The sequence below is a fragment of the Mus caroli genome, chromosome 12 (assembly GCF_900094665.2).
Source record: "Mus caroli chromosome 12, CAROLI_EIJ_v1.1, whole genome shotgun sequence".
Taxonomy (NCBI): domain Eukaryota; kingdom Metazoa; phylum Chordata; class Mammalia; order Rodentia; family Muridae; genus Mus; species Mus caroli.
In genome coordinates this window covers 69,458,760-69,468,567 of record NC_034581.1, presented here as the reverse complement: position 1 = coordinate 69,468,567, position 9,808 = coordinate 69,458,760, and the positions used below count along the sequence as shown (strand labels likewise).

General features: G+C 39.0%; 1 protein-coding gene across 1 annotated transcript in view; it reads left to right on the top strand.

The window, feature by feature from the left end:
* Positions 1-9,808, top strand: part of Kcnh5 (potassium voltage-gated channel subfamily H member 5) — a 276,043-nt gene that overhangs the window by 262,428 nt on the left and 3,807 nt on the right. The gene's annotated exons all lie outside the window — the stretch shown is intronic.

Genomic DNA, 9,808 nt, shown 5'->3' with positions numbered 1-9,808 from the left:
ACAGAAGACAATAAGGAAGTTGGGTGACACACCAGCAAGGTACAAAGAGGTTACTGGATTCTTACATAAAACAGAGGAATGAGAACACAGAAGGTCTAACGGGAACCATCTGGGATAGAATTCATTGTTAACAACTGGGATCAACAAGGGCTCCACCTAAGATTCACTTAATCTTAGAAGCCAGGGTCAAGGGCTCCGTGCCCTTGCCATAGTTCCTATCAGTCTACTGTATAGTCCACCTTCCCCTTAGGCCATTGTAAATACGTGTGTATGGGTGTAACTCAGCTATAGTTCTAAGTATCTATTCTGGTTTCTCCTTCGGTCTGAAACTTCCTTCTTCCTTAGTGATGGTAAATTCCTGTGTAGGGGAGTGACTTAGCTTTTATTCAAAGTGATAGTGTAGTACCAGAGGCTATTCTGAATGTCACTGAATAGCAACATTCTTACTGAATTTCAAGCCCATGGTCTTGCTCAAGGACGTTCTAGGACTGTTGGAACACTGGTGAAGGCTTTAGCTATGTCAGAATTCAATCTTAAAAGGCACTTATAATAGGATAATACTAAAAGAGAGCATGTGGATCCATACACTAGACTAACGTGGGAATGGAAAATTAATGTATGGGTTAGAGAGAACGCCAGACTCCAGGAGTGAGTTTCCGTGAAACTCTTTTGTCTCATGAGTAGCTGCTTCCAAGCCTCTCGACTTGTCAAACTGACTCGATCGGAGTGTGTGGCAGGGTAATATACTCAAAGTGCACTACAAACTACAAAATAAGGGGAGTGGATGGGTTTTGTTCTTGATTGTTTTGTATTGTTGTTTGGGTTTGCTTGCTTGTTTGTTTGCCTGTTTTTGTGATTTTGTTTTGTTTTTGTTTTTTGAGACAGGGTTTCTCTATATAGCCCTTGCTGTCCTGGAACTCACTCTGTAGACCAGGCTGGCCTCAAACTCAGAAATCCACCTGCGTCTGCCCTCCAAGTGCTGGGATTAAAGGCATGCACTATCACTGCCTGGCATTAACCTGCTTTTTGAGACAGGGTATTACTCCCTAGCTCTGGCTCTGGAATTCACTATGTAGATTCGGGTGCTGGACTCTAACTCATAGCAATCTGCTTACCTCTGCCTCCCAAGTGCTCATATGTGAACTAATATACTAGGCTCAAAAATGTTTAAACACACACACATGGTAGGAGGAGATAGAGAGACTGAGACAGATAGACACAAAATATTATCATAGAATAGCAGGACTAACATTGGTTTTGGATTTGGAAATGTGTTTCCTCTTGACTACGTACTCACAAAGTGAGCTTAGGCAACTCACATAATTCCTCTCAGTCTCATCTGTCAAATAGAAACAACTATGAATGGAAATATTAGTAAATAAAGTGCTAAGTTGCTAGAAGAAAATGGAGTGACAGACAGTCTAAACTCCTTTGTCAAGTGTATCACAACTGGCGCATGCCAATTAATATTGTCTACATAATGTATTGAAGGGTCTATATTCATATGAATACACCTCCTGAATGTTGATATTCCAAACCTCAGTGGTGACTTCTAGTGAATGTGGTCACAGAAGTCGTTCAGTTTTTGTCAGTGTTTTCTTTAATATTTATTTTTATTTAGGAGAAGGGGACGGGGGAGGTGAGAGAGGGGAAGAAGAAGATAGATAGATAGATAGATAGACAGACAGACAGACAGACAGACAGACAGACAGACAGACAGACAGATAGATAGATAGATAGATAGATAGATAGATAGATAGAATATAGCCACACATTCAGGCCAGAAGAGGTCATCGGATTTCCTAGAGCTGAAGTTAAAGGTGGTTGTGAGTGACCTGATGTGGGTGCTAAGAATTGAACTTGAGTCATCTGGAAGAGCAGCAAGCACTCGTCACTATTGAGACAATTCAGCCCTGGGTTCCTTAATTTTTTTTTTAAGTGCTTAATATCCTTGTGACAGCAGGCTAACTTTTATAGCCATTAATCTGGCTCATAAAGTCTGCTTATTTCTCAGTTGTGTGAAATTGGGGAAGATTTTTTTTCCAAAACATTATTTGTTTGCTTTTTTCTTTCTCTCTTCCTTCCTTCCTTCCTTCCTTCCTTCCTTCCTTCCTTCCTTCCTTCTTTCCTTTCCTTTCCTTTCCTTTCCTTTCCTTTCCTTTCCTTTCCTTTCCTTTCCTTTCCTTTCCTTTCCTTTCCTTTCCTTTCCTTTCCTTTCCTTTCTTTCTTTCTTTCTTTCTTTCTTTCTTTCTTCCTTTTATTAGATTTTTTTTTCATTTACATTTCAAATGCTATTCCCCAAACCCCCTATACCCTCCCCTGCCCTGCTCCCCAACCCACCCACTCCTGCTTTTCAAATCCTTTTCAGCCTCAGTTTTCCCTTCTTTAACATGGAATAACCTGATGATTAAACGCAGCAATAATCACTGTAAATTCTTGAGTGTTGTTTCCTGAATATTGGTATTTGTGTTTAATGCTCCCAAGATGATATGCAAATGTTATCTATTATGGCTGGAATGATTATCTCAGGAACAATGTAGTCTCATGGTTCATTTATGGGACTAAGTGCTAAGACTTGTTTTCTTACTTTCTCAGCATAAACACAATTGTGATATTTTTCTTTATTGGATTTTCTTGGACTCATTGACCTTGGGTTTGCTGAAGTTTTTATGCTAAAATATTAGAAATAAAATGATGCTGTTCTTTGGAATTTTCTTTCAGGCAGTGTGCCTAGGATCTAATCTAAACTGAAGCCAGTAGTGGCTCTGGCGTCATTTATTTTAAAATACAAGTCATTAGGGCAGGAAAGATGGCTCAGTGGTTAGGAGTACAAACCACTCTTGTAAAGAGGACTCAGCCTAGGTTGCAGGCACCTCTGTTAGGTGTCTTACAACTTCTGTCAATGCCAGCTAGCTCCAGGGGCTCTGACACTCTCTGCAGGACTATGAACAACAAGCACACATGTACACATGGTTAATAATCAACATAAATCTTGAAAGAGAAGCTTCACAAAAATACTGGTAAGACTAGAAGTAATATGGAAGTTGAAGTGGTCTGTCTTAAGCACACATGCATAACACTTAATGAACTCAGGAAGTCATGTGTGCACACACATGTCTATATTATATAATGTTAGTAAAGAAGAGGTCCTGAGTTTGAAAGGTAGTGTTAGGGACAGTGGTGAGCAGGAGGTGGAGAGAGAAATGCTAAAACAATATGAAACCGGCTCTATAGAGAATTAATATGTACAGCTTGGAAAGAAATAGGCAAGTATTTCCCAGTGTTGCGTCACTTGGTGACACTGCCTGCTGTGATGGCCTCTAATGCTGGGGTTTTATTGGACAAGACTGGAAAATAATAACAGTTTATTTGTGTGACTTGATGTTGACTGTGTTTAACACAGATTAGTAAAAGGAGAAAGCCATGGTCACTGGAAATTATGGCTAGCTTCATTCACCCTTATCATTTAAATACTTTGTTTTTGAGGTTATAATTGCAACATTTCTCCATTTGTTTACCTCCCTCCAAGCCTTCGCCTATACCTCTCCCCACTCTCTTTTAAATTTATGGCCCCTATTTCACTAATTTTCATTGCATCCATATGTGTGTGAAATATGTATTAAATATATAGCAATATATAGGAAACACACACATACATATATATATAGTTGATACTTCACAGGCCTTTCCTGTACACTCTGTCAAGTCCATTGGTTCTAAGTATATATGGAAAAAAAAATAGAATGGGGCGGATTAGTACTAAAGATAAGATTGAAAAGCTGTTGTGTACAAATTTTATTTATACACTTTGTGCAAAGAGGAAATTACAAATGTGACTTAAACCTTTTCTCTGACATCTACTGTAGTGGCTTTGCATGGTATGTGTGGTGAGTGGGAGATAAGAAGGAAAGGGGAAGAGAAAGGAGGGCAATTGAGAGAGAATGAGAGGGGGAGGGGGAAGGGACAGGGAGAGGCCACCCCTATATTTCTTGCTAACATTCTCAAATTCACAGTAGGTAGCACCCACACATTACCAACATGAAGGGTCCTCCTCTCTGCTTTTCTCCCTTCCCCTTCTTGCATCTTCTCCCCTACTGACATTCCTTCCTTCTTTTTACTTTATATTTCCTCTATTTATGAATTCCTCAACCAGAGAGGATCACCTAATTTATAGTACCACCCCTGTTCTTCTGCAGCTTGGAGGGTAGAGAAAGGCTGCTGTATCTGAAAAACTTACAAATTTCATCATTACCATCCACACATCTAAACATATAGAACAGACAACTATAACCAGACAGCATCAAGTAATGTACTGAGAGCTCACAGCCTCTGATTCATGCAGGGTAATGTCTAGTGAGTATTCCTTTACAGTTGCTTGGGTTGAAATGGTTTGGGACAGCTAGAATTCGAATGAGACTAGGACTATGGGAAGTGATATGAACCAAAGAGTCAAAGCAGCCGGGTTCCAGGAGAGTCAGCAAGACCAGGGCCACCCACGGCTGGACTGCTCCGAGCTGTAAGTTCCCAGTCAATTCCTTGGACTCATAGATCTGGAAAGTGATGAGCCATTTGAGAGAAAACACCTCCACCTCTCTACAAATTACATAATGCTAAACCCATGTCATTAAACCAGTGCTTCCTCTCCCTTGCCTCTATTGGATTTCAAAGTTCAGTACACATTCAAATTTTTCAATTTTGATATCACTTTTATGATCAAATGTCCTACTTTAGAAATGGAACCCTCACTTGGCCATGTTCCCTGTTAAGTTTAAGAAGCTTTTATCATTTAAATAAATTAAACCTTCCAGCAGGTTCTGCAGAACACAATGAAGCGCAGAGGAGAAAAGCTTAAAAGAAATAAATCTCTTTGCTGATACAGTGCAGGCTATTATGCATGGTACTGATAATGTGTAGCAAGAAGTGTAGCCTGATGCCCGAGTTTCTCTTTATGATTTTATTTTTGATTTTGTGTTGTTTAGCAGAAATTTGATTTACTGTTGGATAAAAAGATGGCCCTAGAGTACATCAAATTCAAAACTATCAATACTGAGGGGGCTTTTAAAACTGATTTATTTTAATACTATGTTGATAATCATAGCTTTATATTTTTCATCATTTGAAAAATAATGATCTATTTGTGGGTCATTTTAATGCTGGTTTTCTGGACTAAACAGCATTATCTCAATGGAATACCTATGTAAAATTAAACTATACAGCTTATGTCAAATTATTAGGATGCTGTTTTCTTTCTGTGAATACATACTTATGAAAAATTCAAAAGCATTTTAAGGAATCTTATTGTTTGCAGGTTTTCTCTGTGACCAAAAAATAGCAGTCAGAATTATTTTATCCACACAATCCATGCTATACTTATAAGAGTTTTACTAAATAAAATCTATCAGTCTTTCCATTATGTTATTTACTTAAAACATTTCATTACGGTCATGATAAAAATGTCAAGATAAATAGTTCCACCAAATGGAGCATTCCATAGAGTTAATTAGAGAGCACTGCAACGCTTCTGCAGAATAATTACCATAGAAATATAGGCTCTGAAAGTTACCTTCAAAACTGTGAGAACTCCGAGGGAAAGGTTGTTATATGTAGTGTTTTTGAAGTACACTGAATTACCTAGTTAGGCAACCCTGATGTTTTATTTTCTTATTTTCCAGTTAATGCATTATTTCTGACATATGATGAAACTAGCAAGAATTTTCTTTGCATTAAGACATGAATCTACTTAAGGTAGAACCAAGTAGGTGAGCTTTTAGACCTTGGAAACATAAATTCATTTCTTCCTTTTATGGGTAGCTTTAAATTTCTTGGCCTGTCTTTTCTTACCTTTCATGAAGACTACGGAGTAGTGTCCTAAGCTAAGAATTAAGCTCATAATAGATACTGCTATATCCATATAATGAATAAGAATCCTGAATAAAGAACCTTGAAAAATAGATTTGTGGATCAATTTTGAATTGACTCTAAATGGCATTACTTTGTTAACATGGAGGGCCAGATGTTAATGATGATACAGTATCCAATTCAAATGAGGAGTCAGTAGTAGATACAGTTAGCAACAGTAAAACACACAGATTTTATAGGTGCAGCTTTCCTGTCCTGTCTAGAAAAGACTGTCTTGCTGGCACCATCTATCTTGCTCCTCTGGCTCTAACATTTTTTCTTCCCTGTTTTCCATGCTGTTTTCTGAACCTTGGTTAGGATTATGTTGTTGATGTATTGAGTGGGTCGATCATCCAAATGTCAATTGTTTTCTGCTTTTCAACCAGTGTGGATTGATACATTGGTTTCTCTATGTTGCAAAACCAAGCTTCTTTGATGAGTAGTAAGAACTACAGTTATCTGAATTCTCACAAGGCTCCACTCCCATGAAGAATTACAGGCTGCAATGAGATGGGCTTCAGTATTTGCCAGGAAAAAGTACCCCTGATAGGTAGCCTATTTCAAAATGCCAATAATATATATATATATATATATATATATATATATATATATATACACACTAATGAGCAAAACTAAACAGACTCATCAAGATATTTGTGTATATATGCATATATATACATATACACATATACATGTACATACATACATATATACACATACATCATCTACATGTACATATACATAGTGGGTATGTGTGTGCTAGTGCGTATGTGTAACAACAACAAAGAAAGAGAGGTCATAAAGACAGTCAGGCAGGGACACAGGAGCAGTTGGAGTAGGTGGAAATGATAGAAACACAGAACTCATGTATGAAATTTCAGAACAAAAATTAAAATAGAAAGACTAGATATCATCGACTAATCATTTAGACTATGGAAAATAATGAGAAAAACCCTATTATTTGTAATACAGCCCTATCTCAATTGTATTTTTTGAGTACATGAGGTTGTTGCATTTTGGAATAAAATACAGATTTTAAGTGGCTAGAGAGATGACTCAGTATTTTAGAGCACAAAGTGCCTTCTCGGGGGATCTGAGTTTGGTTTCCAGAACCTATATGATACATATGGCAGCTGGTCAACTCCAGGTGACCTTGTTAGCATTGAGGTTTTCGTTTCAATTGTATACTTTGGGTGTGGAATCTCATAACCCTCTCTTCCCAGCCTGCTTTCACCGGGCTCAAGACTGTGAGGTGCTAAGGGAAGAAGGTGGCCTGGCCTATTTCAGTTACTCAGGCTTGTCTCTGAAGTTTGGAAGGCTTGCAAACACTACTTGGAGTTTGGGCCATAGTTAGTTGCTGGTTTTCTCCATGTGTGGTTTATTTAAGGGTCTCAAAATCCCTGGGAGCAGATATTCCACAGAGTATGATAGTTCTTCTTCTAGCATTCACTGCTTGTTCAGTGTCTGCCTTCTGGGGAGCTGAAGTCACAAGGCCTGAGCCTATGTTGATCCACCCAATCTTATGTAGCCTAGCAACAGAAGTAAGAGTTGGGGAGTTAAGGTTTAAACCTTCAGCCTCCAAAGGAGATGTGCTGTTACTTTCTTTGTCCCCCCAGCATACATTGCTGCCTCAAGAGGGGAAGTAGTTTCTGCTGCTCCTTCAAGTCCAGATGAAAAGTCAGGGCCAGTATTGATGTTCAGGTTTCCCCAAATAGGGGAAACTAGGTCTATATACGGTCTCATTCCCTCACCCTCTGCAGTAGGGGAGAGAGAAGAGCAGCTGTAGTGTGCAATGCAGGATTCTGCCATCCAACATCCCAAACTCCAGTTCTTCTTTCCCAATTCACTAATCCAATTCTGCTTCATTTGCCTCCTGATGCCCATCGGAGGTCTGGCATTCTTCCAGGGCTCTCTTTACGCCAGGTATTTTGGTATCTGGACCCTTTGTTCTCAATATAATATTAGCAATCTGAATACCTTTGTCTGTTCATGTCAGGGGGGTGAGTGTGAGCAGCTGTTGGTCTAGAAAGCTAGAAAAGACTTTTTTATTGAGTTCATAGGTGTATTGCAATCCCATACTATTCACATCCTAAACTTGGTAAGCACACAATAATTGTATTCAATTGCTAGCCATTATATTGAAAATCTTTTTTTTAAGTTCTTAGGTTCAGATGTCCATGATTATCAATCATCAGAGATACCAAACCTTTCAGTGTGGAGTTTATAAGCTGAGAGGTAGATGGAGATGTTTCAGAGATGGCAAGACTCTGATGTATCAAGTGGGACACCAAGTGGAGCAAGAAAAATACAGGACTCTGTGTTAAAATAAACTTTCATGTAAACCCAGATATGTCTCAATGTGCCCTATTCAGGTAGCTGTGTGCTTGCTTAGAATGAACCACACATTGTGTGATTGTTCTGTGTCACGTATGACTTTCCTGCGTGCCAATCACTGTTCTGCGCTGAGGTTTGAAATGAATTCCCCTTCTCCTAATGTCAAGCACCATATCCAGGCTCTGTCTGCTCCAGGCTAAGTAATCACCTGTTTAAGATTGTGACTTGGGGTGAGTTTGATGGGCATGTGGTGAGTCATTTATACCAGGCTCCTTCTGTCAACCCAGGGGAACCAGCAGGAGTGGAAGAAAACAGTACTGAAGTTTTCCTTATTGGCATCTGTCTGATCCCGAAGGGCATTAAGGCCCTGAAGGCTTAGTGCTTGCTCTGTTTCCTCAGGAAGGATAAGAACTATGTCAAACCTGGGGAAGATTTCTAATTAAACTGCTGCAGTCTTGATGCCAGAATTGGAGATGAGTGTTACGTTTGTTAAAAAAAGACCTGATGCCATGTGCCACCAGACAGGAAAACATATGGGAGACCTTCCAAGTGATTATTGAATTTGTAGTATTGGCTTATTTTAAGATACAAATGATTACTACTTGGTAGACTGACTCGAGTGCATCAGTCTACATTTAGAAAACGTGCACAGGAGGAGGATTCCTGCTTGCTTGACTTTTGGCTCTTCAGCTAACAGTGGCCATCATTAATATTTCTTTCTGATATAAAATCTGTGACTGTATGTTACTCCTGGGTGCTGCTGAACCTTTGAAAGGTAACAAAACCTGGCTACAAGTTGGAGGTATTTTCAGTTCAAGGAGAAAGAACCAACATATTTTGAGGTCTTTTATGAGTCGGGAATAGGTGCTTCGTATGTATTTTTACTCTTAAACATAACATGGGGAGGATGGGAGAAATAAATAATTTTGTTTGGGTGGTAAAATTGGTTGACTCTGAAAGTGCTGCACATGATGAAAATCTCTTTAATTTTCCTCACAGATATTTTAAATTTTAGCTTATTTTATTTAAGGTGTCTATTTTTTATGTATGTGAGTACACTGTTGCTGTCTTCAGACACACCAGAAGAGGGCATCAGATCCCATTACAGCTGGTTGTGAGACACCATGTAACCACATGAACTCAGGACCTCTGAAAGAACAGTCAGTGCTTTTACCACTGAGCCATCTTTCCAGCCCCCTCCTCACAGACTCTGCCTGCAGTTACTTTTGTCTTTCAAGAATCTGAGAACAATAAACTCACTAAGTTAACCTCTAACTGAAAATACAGTTTGTAGTATCTCACATAGCCAATTATCTTTATTTCCTTTGAAATTGTGTCACCACAATTTCTTCCCAACATTTTTCACGAGATTTTTTTTTCCACATTTTATTTTTTTTATTACGTATTTTCCTCAATTACATTTCCAATGCTATCCCAAAAGTCCCCCATACCCTCCCCCCTACTTCCCTACCCACCCATTCCGATTTTTTGGCCCTGGCATTCTCCTGTACTGGGGCATATAAAGTTTGCATGTCCAATGGGCCTCTCTTTCTAGTGATGGCCGACTAGGCCATCT